Here is a 13167-nt window from a genome sequence, read left to right as displayed (position 1 = left end):
TAATAACATACCGTAAGTACACGTCGATATGATTCCGAAAATATAACGAACACAAAAATTTGACTTCGTAAGAGGAAATTATGATTTTTCTAAGTTTTACAATCAACCCTATATAGAAATATGCATCATAAAAAGTTAAAGGAGAATTGGTTGAGTTTTAACCAAAACAATGATAAATAGAATTGTAGTACTCCTCGATACAAAACCGATAATATAAAGAATGTCAATAACAAAGTTTGTATGAAAGAGTCATGATTTTCACAAAAACATTTTAGTACACCCCTTATAAAAATGTAAATTAAATATAAAATGAGAATTAGCTATCAAAGTCTAAAGAAAAGTTGTGATATTCGTCAATACTAACGTGAAGAAAAGAGCTTCTATTTGACAATTATGAATTTTTAAATATTTCAAAAATATCTACTGAGAATAGGGGAAAATCGGGCACATGACGTAGCACCCTCTTACCACGACACGACACACACATTTTCCAAATATATATAGCAATCGATGAGGCAGATTGTATACATGATCTCTTGTTACTTTTTAATTTTAATTTAATTTAATTTATTTTTAATTTTTATTTCCTTTAGAGTTTCTTTTCCCCTCGAGCCCAAATAATCCCGAGCCGCTGACCATCTTTCGGTAGAAATTAATATCGTTTAAAGAACGCTTCGAGTGTGAATTTCAAGACCCCTTTTAAGATATTTTATAGTTTTCCAAAGGGAGAGGGATATATAATTAATTATTTATTTTATATAAATTGCTATTGTTATAAACATTTATTTTTACACAAAAACTTAGTTTTACTTTGTCGTTACTCTGTTTGTAGATATATAAAACATTTATACTTTTTCGTTATTATGTTTGTATAATATGAAATATTATTATACTCTATCGTTACTCTGTCCATATAATATGTATAGTCATTATACCATATTGTTATTATGTCTGTTTAATTTTGGCAAAGATAATTAAACTCTCTCTCTCTCTCTCTCTCTCTCTCTCTATATATATATATATATATATATATAAAGAGAGAGAGAGAGAGAGAGAGAGAGTTAAGTTCAAATGTTTTCAATAAATATTGTATGTCTAAATGCATCAATAAGAATTCAAGAAATAATAAATAATTAAATAAATCAATAAAGAGTATTTTGGACCTTTTGTACTTTTAATTAAGGAAATCATTTAATTGAAATCCTACAATTATGGAAATAAAGTAAATATATTTGACCTAATAACCTTATACAACATATCACATACGCCTCCTCCAACGACGATCGTCTGCATCGAACGACCAATCTGTTTCAACCTAGGGCTTGTGTTCCTCTTTTCATCCTTTCTCCAATCGAAATAGCTCCTCCCCCTCCACAATCTTTACTTGCTAGCTTCCATTTTTGATGAATCGTTTCAATCAAATCAGGACTTCAGCGACATCAGGTGGGAACGATTTGGCAGCAAGGATCGACGGAAGGAAAAGAAAGGTTGGAGGATAGATTGTTCGGAAAAGAGGTGGCGGTGTTGCATCCATGGCCAACATGTGATCTTCTTCTTCATCTTATTTTGATTTGAATCCATGTAAATTTGGATGTTTGGGTTTTCCTGAAAAAATTTATGATAATGGATGGGATATAACTCATGGTTGTTTGGGGTTGTTTCTTGAATTCAAGAAACTGAATTGGTAAGCCTATCACTAATTTTTTTTTGAAGAAACTGAAGAAGCACACCACGTGTTTGATAAAATGCATAGTTGATATTCTCTTAGTTTTGGCCAACTCAGGTGTGTGTGTGTGTGTGTGTTTCAACTGATCAAAATTTTCTTTTTTCCACCATTAACATATGCGGTTAACAGTGTCTGTCTCCTTTGCAGCTACATGTTTCAATGGGTCACAGTTTCGTCCATTGATACCCTTGTTAGAAGCCATGCCAAAGGAACTTGGTGCTAGCCTGCATGATATGCTTAATCTGATCACATGTAATTTCTTGAAACAACATTCTGTCATGGCCTCCATGTGTTCGATAAAATGCCTTAATGAAAAAATAGTTAAAAATCTTTAATGTTTTTACTTCAATTTGTTCCTTATTCTTTTCAGAACTATATAACTCAATTTAGATTGGGTTGGATGCCATTTTCATAACAATAGGTTGATGCTAGTTCCTTATTCTGTCAGAATTTGCAGTTAAATACATTGAGCATATCGAAAAGAAACACAGGGAACCCAAAGAATGTTAGTTCCTTATTCTGTCAGAATAGGTTGATGCTAGTTCCTTATTTTGTTTGCTGGGTATATTCTCGATAATACAAATTGTTAAAGAATATTCTTGCAGAATAGTTTATTTTGTAAGAATATTATTTGTTGTATTCTGATAGAATTGTAGTTAATTATTTGTATGTTTAATGTGCAGGTTTTACAAGTGTATCACTACAAATTACTTGGCAATGAATTTCTGGTAGAAATGGCTTCAAGAATGGCTTGAAGACCTGATGGGAAAGGGTTGAAGAATGAATTAAAGAATGATCACACTCATTTTTTAAGAATGTTGTTATTTTCTAAGAATTATACTTGTTATTCTTTCAGAATGTTTGTTATTATTCAATAAATCACAATCGTACATTGTAATTTTTTTATATATTATTAGTTCAAGAATCGATTTTGTGTATTCTTTCAGAATGTATTTACTAGTTTATGTTTAGCATTCTGCCATTCTAACAGAATACAATCGAAAAATACATTTACTAGTTTATGGTTGACATTCTATCATTCTGACAGAATAAAATCGGATTTTTAAATTTGCATTAATTTAAACTATTCAGATTTTTAAAAAAAATAAAGGAATTAATCATCCCTAAAAATCCGAAAATTTCCTTTTTTAATATAGGTTAATTGACTCAAATGCCCTTGTGCTGAAATTTGTGTGATTATATGGTACATGATATCCTATTCTACTACCATAGACCCTCAAATCATGACATTTGATTATATTCCATCAGATGGTCCAGATTTGTGCATTCTGGCACACAATAGTTAGTAAAAACAAAATAGCCTAACCATATATATATATATATATATATATATATATATATATATATATATGTATATATATATATATATATATACACACACACAACACAACATTGGTCTAATAACTTAAAAATATAAGTTAGGGCTATTCATGCAATGGTTAAATGAGGCATTTTCATTGTTTAAGTTTAATGCTTAGCAAAGACCCCTACCTATAATCGTTAATCTTAAATGAGCGGAAGAATTATATATAAATTTATACATGTTAAAACCCCTACATGTGGTTGCTAGCTACAACCTTGATGAAAGAGTCACACTAGGTGATAACTCTTGTAAACACTACGACATCTGAGGGAGCGTCACAAGGGGAAATTTAACTTGTTAATATCTCGATTATGAGAGCCCATTATAACCTTGACATACACACCTTAAGCAAACAAATATATAAGTTGAAACAGACTTATATGCAGTAAAACATTACTTTTGGGTAAAAAGTATACTCTCAGTAAACATACTTTTGATATAAAAGTATACTCTAATTAATCGTATTTTTTTGTATAAAAGTACACTATCAGTAAAAATACTTTTTTTGAAAGTACACTCTCCGTAAACATACTTTTTTTTTTATAAAAGTACACTCTCATAAACATACTTTTTATATAAAAGTACATTTTTAGTAAACATAGGGTTGGTATAAAAATATACTCTCAGTAAACATACATTTGGTATAAAAGTACACTTTTATTAAATGTATTTTTAGAATAAAAGTATGCACTTCATAAACATACTTTTGGTATAAAAATATACCATCAGAAAAGATACTTTTAGTATAAAATAACATTTCCATTAACATACTTTTGGTATAAAAGTATAGTTTCAGTAAACATACTTTTTGTATAAAAATACAGTCGCAGTAAACATACTTTTGGTATAAAAGTATCATTTCCTTAAACATACTTTTGATCTAAAAGTACCCATACATAAACATACTTTTGATATAAAAGTATCGTTTCCTTAAACATATTTTTGGTATCATAGTACATATTTAATAAACATACTTTTGGTATAAAATCACATATTCAGTAAACATACTATAATATCCCGCTTATTAAATAAATAAATGGATAAAATTAATAAACGAATAGTAGCCCTAAATTTGTAATAAGTTACCAGTGTTAGTCATAAGGAGCTAAATGACATAATTTCTGGAAATTTGGGATCTTTATTGTAATATTTGGACTTGAATTCTAATAAATTGTGGGAAGCAAGGGCTAAAGAGTAAAATGGGGATTTAGATGGTAATGATTAGAGAAGGTAGGGCTGAATATGTCATAATTGAGATTTTGGGGGTTAAAAGGGTAATTTCTAGATTGGCTTTGCAAAGAATTTCAAAAGCTTAGGGTTGTTTGGTAAATTATGGTATTTAAGTTGAAAAGAATTGACATGGAGGGGCTGAAGGTGTCAATATGGCCAAATGTTTGAGATGGGAAGGATGCATATAACCCGTCACCTTTACTCCTGTAACCCTAACCCTAAAACTATACTCAACCGCCACTCGGAGTTCACTAGCCGCCACCACCCCTTTGCTCTCGTTTTTCCGACCAACGAAGACAACCGGTGACACCTCCTTCTTTACGACAAGAGACGCCGAGACTGGAGAAGGATAACACGCGGCCTTCGGATGCTTTCAGATTCTCATCTTCAGTCGCCGCTACGTCACTTCTGTTAAAGACGGAGCCACAGTTGGTTGTGTGGTTGACGTTGTTGTTGTTCCGATCGGTTCTCTTCTCCTCCTTCTTCCTGCCGACGCATCACCACCATTACTCTCATCGTCGGCGATGATGAGAGTTTGAGCCCGATACCACCTATCATCACAGTACATCATACTCACAAGTCCTTAACCTTATAAGGTACTCCATAACCCACTAGTCAACCCCTGGTCAAAGTCAAAGTCCTTAGTCAAGGTCAACAGTCCATGTTGACCTTAACTCGCCGAGTACCCTTGGCTACTCGTCGAGTTCCCTGAAGTACATTCCAACTCGTCGAGTCATCAGAGTGACTCGTCGAGTTCCTTTGATTCTCGATCAAACTTAAGGTCACCCGTCGAGTTCCCCCCTTGCAACTCGACGGATACACACTGATACATATCCCAAAGGAAACTCATCCGACTCACTGAGTTGTTCTTCAACTCGTCGAGTCTTATGGTGATCTTCATCGGACTCGTCGAGTTGTTCATCCAACTCGTCGAGTTCACGACCATCTTCATGTGACTCATCGAGTCACTGTGCGACTCGCCGAGTCCATTCAGTCATTTTCCTCCATACAGACATATTTTGAGCATGCAACGACTCCAACTCATAGATCTAAGCTTCTAGTGCATGCTTATCACGTAAAGTTGCAAACTTTACGTGTATGCATGACTATAAAGGCTCTAGATGTCTATTCTAAGTTCTTAATGGAACTTCATGCTCAAGAGGGACCTTAATCACAACCACGACTGTGACTTTATGCTTCTAGAATCCAAGGAGGGTCTAGATCTGAAGTTACAACTTCAGATCTAGCCCATAGCTCATCATACCAACTTAAAAATCCATAAAAAGCCCTAGAAACTCAACAAAAGGGAAAAGGGGAAGTAAGAATGGCACTTTGATACCTCCAAAGGATGCTAGCTGAGGTAAATCCTGCTTCCCACTCCTTCCTTGCTTCAATTTCCTTTGCACTCTTAGCTTTCTTCCTCCAAGATCCTCTTTTCCAAGCTTCAAACACCACACCAAGTCACACACACAAATTAGGGTTTTAAGGGGCTCTCAAAGACTGTAAAGAGGCCAAAGGAGGCTAAGGCTCCTTTAAATAGAGGTGCAAACCCTGGGATTTAGGGTTTCCACTGCCAGCTCCTACTCGCCGAGTCTAGCATGGACTCGTCGAGTAGGTCACTTGACACGTGATCTCACTCCGCTGCTACTCGACGAGTAGCTCAACCAACTCGTCGAGTAGAGCTTAACCCAATAAATTTTATTTAACCAATACCTGAGAATCGGGGTGTTACAACTCTCCCCCACTTGAACTAGACTTGGTCCTCGAAGTCCGCTGGAGTAAACAATGTCGGGTAATGCTCGCGCATCTCCGCCTCCGGCTCCCATATCCACTCGGATCCCTTTCGGTGCTCCCACTATACCCTTACCAAAGCTATTTCCTTGTTCCGCAGAATCTTCATCTTACTTTCCAAAATAGCCACAGGCCTCTCCACATAGTTCAGGCGCTCATCGACCTGAATGTCATCCAAAGATACCACTGCCTCCTGGTCCATAATGCATTTTCGCAATTGCGAAACATGAAATGTGCTGTGGATCCGGCTAAGCTCCTCCGGAAGCTCTAGCTTATAAGCCACCCTACCAACCCTGGCAATAATCCTGAACGACCCAATATAACAGGGACCTAATTTTCCCCTCTTATTGAAGCGGATCACACCCTTGCAGGGTGAGACCTTTAGGAGGACCATGTCACCCACTTGAAATTCCAGCTCAGATCGACGTCATTCGGCATAACTTTTCTGCCGACTCTGAGCGGTCTGTAGTTGCTGTCTAATTTGTTGTATCATCTCGGTAGTTTGCAGGACTACCTATGTCCAACCCATCACTATGTGCCCAACCTCTCCCCAGCAGACTAGGGTCCTACACTTCCGCCCATACAATAGCTCAAAAGGCGGGGCGCCAATACTAGAATGATAGCTGTTGTTGTAGGCGAAATCTGCAAGCGGTAGGTAGGAATCCCAACTCCCACCGAAATCAATAACGCACGCCCTCAACATATCCTCGAGGTTCTGAATGGTCCGCTCACTCTGCCCATTAGTCTGCGGATGGAACGCCGTACTAAAATGCAGTCGTGTACCTAGTTCCTCATCAGACTTCTGCCAAAAACGAGAAGTAAACCTGACATCTCGATCGGAAATGATAGAAACCGGAACCCCATGACGAGAGACAACCTCTCTGACGTACATGTCAACCAACTTCTCTATCGATGAACTCTCCTGTATGGCTAGGAAATGGGAACTCTTGGTCAATCAATCCATGATGACCCATATAACATCGAACCCCCTTGCCGTCTTCAGCAACTTCGTGATGAAATCCATCGCGATCCGTTCATATTTCCACTTGGGAATCTCCAGAGGCTGCAACTTACCATGCAGCCTCTGATGCTCGGCCTTGACCATCCTACAAGTCAAGCACCTCTCAACAAACCAAGAGATATCTCGCTTCATGCCAGGCCACCAATAACTCGAACTCAAATCACGGTACATCTTGGTGGCTCCCGGGTGAATCGAAAAACGAGACTTATTGAAGAGAATTGTTATCGAGATTATGAAAGCAATTAAGATTTAATGATTGAAAAGTAAGAACATAACAAGTAACTATTAATCAGATCTTATATTGATGAAGACCGATTACAATGCTTTAAGCAGAAAGAATACTTGAGTTCAAAAAGTTCTTTCTACTTCTAACCTCAGTCCCTATTGATAGGAAACCTGAGTGTACAAAAAATATACTAAGTCTATTACAATACGCTTCGCATAAAACTGTGACTTAGTAAAATAACTAATATGCAAAACCCAAAAGAAGCAACCACTTCGACTTTTACAATACATAGTCTCTACAATCTCCCCATTTGTAAACAGTCGAAGCTATTCAATCCATAAGTCTCTGAACAGCTGAGTGAATTGTCTTTCGCACTTCAGCATACCAAGTAATCACCTTCTTAAGCTCCCTCTTGTCTCCTTCGTTATTCTTCTTGCAGTTATTCATACGAACAATAAAATTCGTATATTGCGAAGAAGTATATCTTTTAATTTTTGAGACCTTGAACAAAAATTTCTTGGGCTTCCCCTTTGTATCTCTCCCTGAAAATACCATGCCAAAAGGTTTCAGGAATATTTCACCATCAGCATACTTAGATAATGCTGACTGGGTCAGGGTATCTTCCCAGGGGACATTCACTTCCCTTCCCAAGGTCGTTGCGAGTTCTTCATCGGTTAATGCCAAACAGTCATAGTAGTTATCAATAAAAGTCTTGACATGTGCAAAACTGATTCTAAATACTTCAGTATCAGATCCTTTGAGCTTGTGGTCTTGCATATGTTTCAAAATAAGAGCCACTTGGATAAGATCATTACAGTTCATCAGAGGAAAGTCAGCTATTGTGAAGTCATATTGTTTGTCATCAGCTCGAATGACAAAATATCAAAAGTTCTGAAGCATGTCTTCAAACATCGAATCCTTCTTAATCGTCAACACCTTTTTAATCTTCATCAAGGACCATACTTCATCTGGATTCTTTCCCAATACAACATGAAATCTGATTTTCATGTGTATGTAGTCATCAGCATTATCAAACTTCTCACTTATCTTGTACTGAGCTGTTATGAATAGCATTTCATTAATCGGAAAATCCAACTGGCATTTGTTTGAATTGGCTATGTCATAGCTTCTTTTTGGTTTTTTCTCAAACTCGTGCATCTCACTCCCCACCACTTTCGATTCTATAGTTTCATAAGAATAAAGCTTCGCAAGATCTCCTTTATTCATTATGGGTGGATCACTTGCCCTTTGCCTCATTATGCTCTAAACTTGCCTCAGCCTTTCCATTTCAGCCTCTGCTTCAGCTTTCTTCTCCTCCTTCGACTTTTCATACACAATACCTTTCCCTTTTCCCACATAATCAGTTGGAGATTTCACACTAGAACTTCCTCCTTCTTTTGACCCAATAGATATTCCTTTGGCTATTGGTCTCGTGGTCATTATTGTTGAGGAAATCGGCATAGTGAATATTGGAAGAGTAGTTTTGAGCTGAGTGGATATCACTTTCCCCACAGTCTTCGCATCATCCTCTTTACTTGTATTTTTCTCTCCCCCTTGCACCCCTATGAAAGCAGGTGGGGCATTCTTCGGTAGTAAAGAGGTAAAGTTGGCAATTGGGGCAAGTGCCTTCTGAATTGCTTGTTCCAAAGTATTGACTTTAAGAGACAAGAATTCAGGAGTAAGAATCGTCTGAGATGTAGGTTGCGAAACAAAGGTTTTCAAATCAGTCACCAGTTTAATCAACTTATCAAATTTCTCCTTGGTTTCTTTCTGATTGGCTTCAAGAATCGAAGCAGGAGATTGAAAATCATTGATAACTTTGTTCAGGGCTGTTGCAATCACATCAACCCTCTTCTGTACTTCCAAATTTTGAGAAGTAATATGTCACACCCCCGGCCGAGGCGGCGGAACACGCCGGGGTGTATGACTAAGTTCATGGATCACAGACAAATTGAATATATAGCACAAGTACAACAATAAACAAAATAGCATTCATATTCCATCTTGATACAATGTTTTTACAAATAATAATAATAATACATTAATTGCCTTAACAGGTAGGCGTATGGTACAACAACAAATAAACTTGGTCACCTGTAATCCAATCTGTCTTGAATGTCTGTTTAGTGTTTTCCTGAGAATACATGTAGTTTTAAAAGTCAACACAAAGGTTGGTGAGTGTCACAGGTTTTCTGCTAACGCAGTAATACTTTTAATAAGTCTAAAAAGTATTAACTTTGTATGTATAACTATAACAATAGTTAAAAAAAAAACAGTATTTGCAAAGAGTCTTTAAAATCCAAGCATGTATTTTGATATGAGTAAATTCATGTTTTTAACATTTATTTGTAATAACTCATTGAAAGTCAAAATGAATGTTTTGTATAAGTAACTTACATACTTAAAAATGTACTTGTAATGACTTATTGAAAGTCAAAATGAATGTTTTATATAAGTAATTTCCTTACTTAAAATGTACTTGTAGTGACCTCATTAAAAGTCAAAATGAATGCATTGTATAAGTAATTTTCATACTTAAAAATGTACTTGAAGGCAACCAAGCCTATGGTTGTAGTAAGAGAAAGAGAGAGATTCGTGTTAATGTTTTTAGTGAGTTCTATAATCGAGCTATAGACGAAAAGTACCCCTCCATACGACGCTTCATTGGATGTCGTAGTAACGATCGTAGACACATATCACCTGCTTCGATTGATCAGTCGATGGTTGTAGCTAGCAACCGCAGGTGGGGTTGTCGACCCCATATAGATCTATACATATGTACCTCGCTCCGAAGATTAACGATTATAGCAGTGTGGGGCAGGCTAAGTAATTAAACTCAGCTAATGAATAGTAGCGTCTCACTCAAAAACCATTAACGAAAAGTTTGTGAATAACTCTCAGCCCTAACTTAATTATAGTTAAGTACCGGGCATAATGAATTTCGAAGTATAGCATTTGTAAAAGCCGAGTATGGTTGACGTATTTATAGAAGTATAAATTACTCGCTTTTATAAAGATATGTATTGACATAACGAACTTGTATATGTGTGTAAAGCGATGCGTAAAAGTATTCATGTATAGAAGTCTTGAAACTTTGAAACACTTTAAACGGGTAGTATGCATATCATACAAGACTAAAAATGAATGTTTCAAATTAATGAACATATGTACATGTATAAACTTTATGCATATAAACATATAAATATACATGTATAGTAATATCTTGAACCATTGAAATACTACACAATTTCATAACGTACTTGTTATAATATAAAAAAAATCATAAAACTTTGTATCATGTAGTATTTGTTGTGTGAAATGGTTATTTCACAATAAAATAACCATAATACGTATACGAAAATTCATACTAGTTTATCCGCAACAATATAGTAAATTGTTAAATAATAATATTTTTATAAACTAGGTTTTTCGCATAAAAAGGTAATATATTTGTATAAACAAAATATATAGGCACATGTATTCCCCCCCGAAATAATATTGAAAAGGGGCCGTAAGCACTCACCCTTGAAGCGTAAGTTCCAATCGTTCGAAGTCGGTTCCTTTTGAGAAACTTGTCGTGAGATTTGTTACGTGACATTTCTCGTTCTATAAAACGAACCAGCAGGTGTATTTATATTACCTAATAAAACCAAGAGATTACTTTTGGTATTAATTATTAAGTGTAGGGTGGTTTTTGTGAATACAAACAATTTCAAGGGATCGATTTTGCTAAAATCATTCAACAAGCGACTGATCTTGAAATCCGTTTACAAGACAGGGACTGAAACTGTACATTCTCAGCCTAAATTACAGTTTTCGGACCCATCTTGCTAGGATTTTCGAAGAGAGGGTCTGTTTTTGATTATTTTGATGGCAGTTTGACTTAAGTGAAAATCATTTCATAGGAGGGACCGATTTCGTAAATTCATCTAACTTGAAAGGTTATATTTAATTAAATGGGATTCAAGTTTGAACAGTTCCCCTTCATTTACTAGTCGCGATTTCTTTGCAGTTCAAACAATTTGGGGACGAGACCACAACCTAGGTCTCACGATTCCGACTGGAGTAGTCGTATGGACATCCAATTAATAGAAATTACATGATGGTGGTGGTCAATCGAATACTCACAGTATCATCAAGTGGTGGCCGATCGGGGTTCCATAGCAATGACAACAAGCAGAGATAGCGGCGGAGGGTGGCTAAGGCTCATCAGCGACGGTGGCGGTCGGAGGTTGTCTCTGCGACAACAGCAGACAGTGAGGGCCGGACATGTCGGGAAGATCGTGTTCTAAGCGTGTTTTGTACCGGGAACCTTGGAGTCGACCTGAGGTTGATGGAGAAGCAAGGAAAAGGCGACTGGAAGCTGTTTGAGAGTCGAATAAATGAAAGCAGGAAGGAAAAATGGTGGTGGTCGCTGCTTCTTCTTCTCCAGTGAACTATGCCAACAGGGGCCTGTTTATGATCGTGGGTTGCATCAATTAGCCATGGCGGTGGTTTGGCGGTGATTGGATCAGTCTGTCATCAAAAATAGAAGGAAGGTGGGAGGTTGGGTTGAAGAAGCTCGGTGATGGCGATGGTTTGCTAGCGGTGGCAGCCTCCTGCTGTCACCGTTCCTCTCCTGTTGCGAGAATGAGAGAGAGGAAACAGTTGGATCGAATGGGATAGGTGAAGCGGCAACATCAATGATCTTCAGGGGTGTTTGGCTGGTTAACTCGACGGGAAAGAGGGATGGAGGGAATAGCTGATATTCGTTTCCTCCCCTCCACTGATCAGGTTTGCTTCTTCTCTGTTTCTTTGATTGTTTCACAGTAGTGGGAAGACAAATTACAATGATCTCGGGGTGTTTGTTTGCTATGGTTTGTTTTTTTTTTGGATAGATATAGATGGTGTGTTTGGTTGGTTCATTTGATAGGGAAGTGAAGGAGAAGAAGAACAACAACAAAACCTTAAGGTGTTTTGGGTGTTACTGTGAAACCCGTGGGGAAGAAGAAAGATCGAAAGAGTGTTGTTGCCGTCTTGAATGAGTCACTGGCAGCAGTTGAAGGACAAACAGGAGAAATATTTCCGTGTGAATTTGTTTAAGTTGAAGGTTAGACTCATCAATTTGAGGAGTACAAAAATTGATAGTGTACTTGTTTGGAAAGCTGTCAATTGAAAGAGTAAAGAATATAAAGAATATAAGTTTCATTTCAGTATAATGTATTTGTTTCTTTATGAAATGTGTAAAATTTGTAATTAACAAATTTCCATGTGTTTTATTTGGTTTGAATTTAAAAGCAATGCAATACCTTAATTATTTATGTATTTAATGAGTATTGATTTATTTTGCTAGTTATATATTCTAGTATACATATATGGATAATATATAAATTTAAACTCATGTGTTAGGAAATATGAAATTTATTAATTTGTTAAACCTTGGTTTTAAAATACACTTATATATGATGTATATTTATGACAATTTAACCAACAACATCTAATAGATTATGAATCATATCCATACCATAATATAGATAGATATAATACTAAATGTTGGGCTATTTCAATTATTAACGTACAAAATTAACTGTATTTGGATTTTTATATGTATTATTCTGGAATACATAACTAATAGTAGAAATTATGTCGAAATAAATAGTTGAATATTTCGCGATTTATAAACATGAAAACGTCTAATTTTTAAACATTTATAAATATTTTTACTAAAAATATTTCAAATACAAAATTAAATATTAGGATATAGCCTGAGTCCAAAAATGTTTTCGGAAATTCCATTTGAGGTGTGCAAG

At 36.1% G+C, this 13167-nt stretch overlaps 2 long non-coding RNA genes across 3 annotated transcripts; one reads left to right on the top strand and one right to left on the bottom strand.

Moving 5' to 3' along the window:
• Positions 1-9355: 9355 nt before the first annotated feature.
• LOC122198302 (uncharacterized) lies at positions 9356-11643 on the bottom strand. 2 transcript variants are annotated; one of them, XR_008230937.1, is made up of 3 exons: positions 11507-11643; positions 10902-11018; positions 9356-9512 (listed from the first exon to the last, which is right to left on the bottom strand). It is a non-coding gene; the product is annotated as an uncharacterized LOC122198302 (long non-coding RNA). The 2 variants fall into 2 exon arrangements; XR_002846432.3 differs by lacking the exon at positions 9356-9512 and having other exon boundaries at positions 10023-11018.
• A 369-nt stretch (positions 11644-12012) lies between these two features.
• LOC128132656 (uncharacterized) lies at positions 12013-12680 on the top strand. The gene is made up of 2 exons (XR_008230938.1): positions 12013-12151; positions 12256-12680. It is a non-coding gene; the product is annotated as an uncharacterized LOC128132656 (long non-coding RNA).
• The last annotated feature ends 487 nt before the right edge of the window (positions 12681-13167 follow it).

Source organism: Lactuca sativa, chromosome 3 (assembly GCF_002870075.4).
Source record: "Lactuca sativa cultivar Salinas chromosome 3, Lsat_Salinas_v11, whole genome shotgun sequence".
Lineage (NCBI taxonomy): Eukaryota > Viridiplantae > Streptophyta > Magnoliopsida > Asterales > Asteraceae > Lactuca > Lactuca sativa.
The sequence above is the reverse complement of the archived record's forward strand: the minus strand, read 5'-3'. Positions and strand labels throughout refer to the sequence as shown.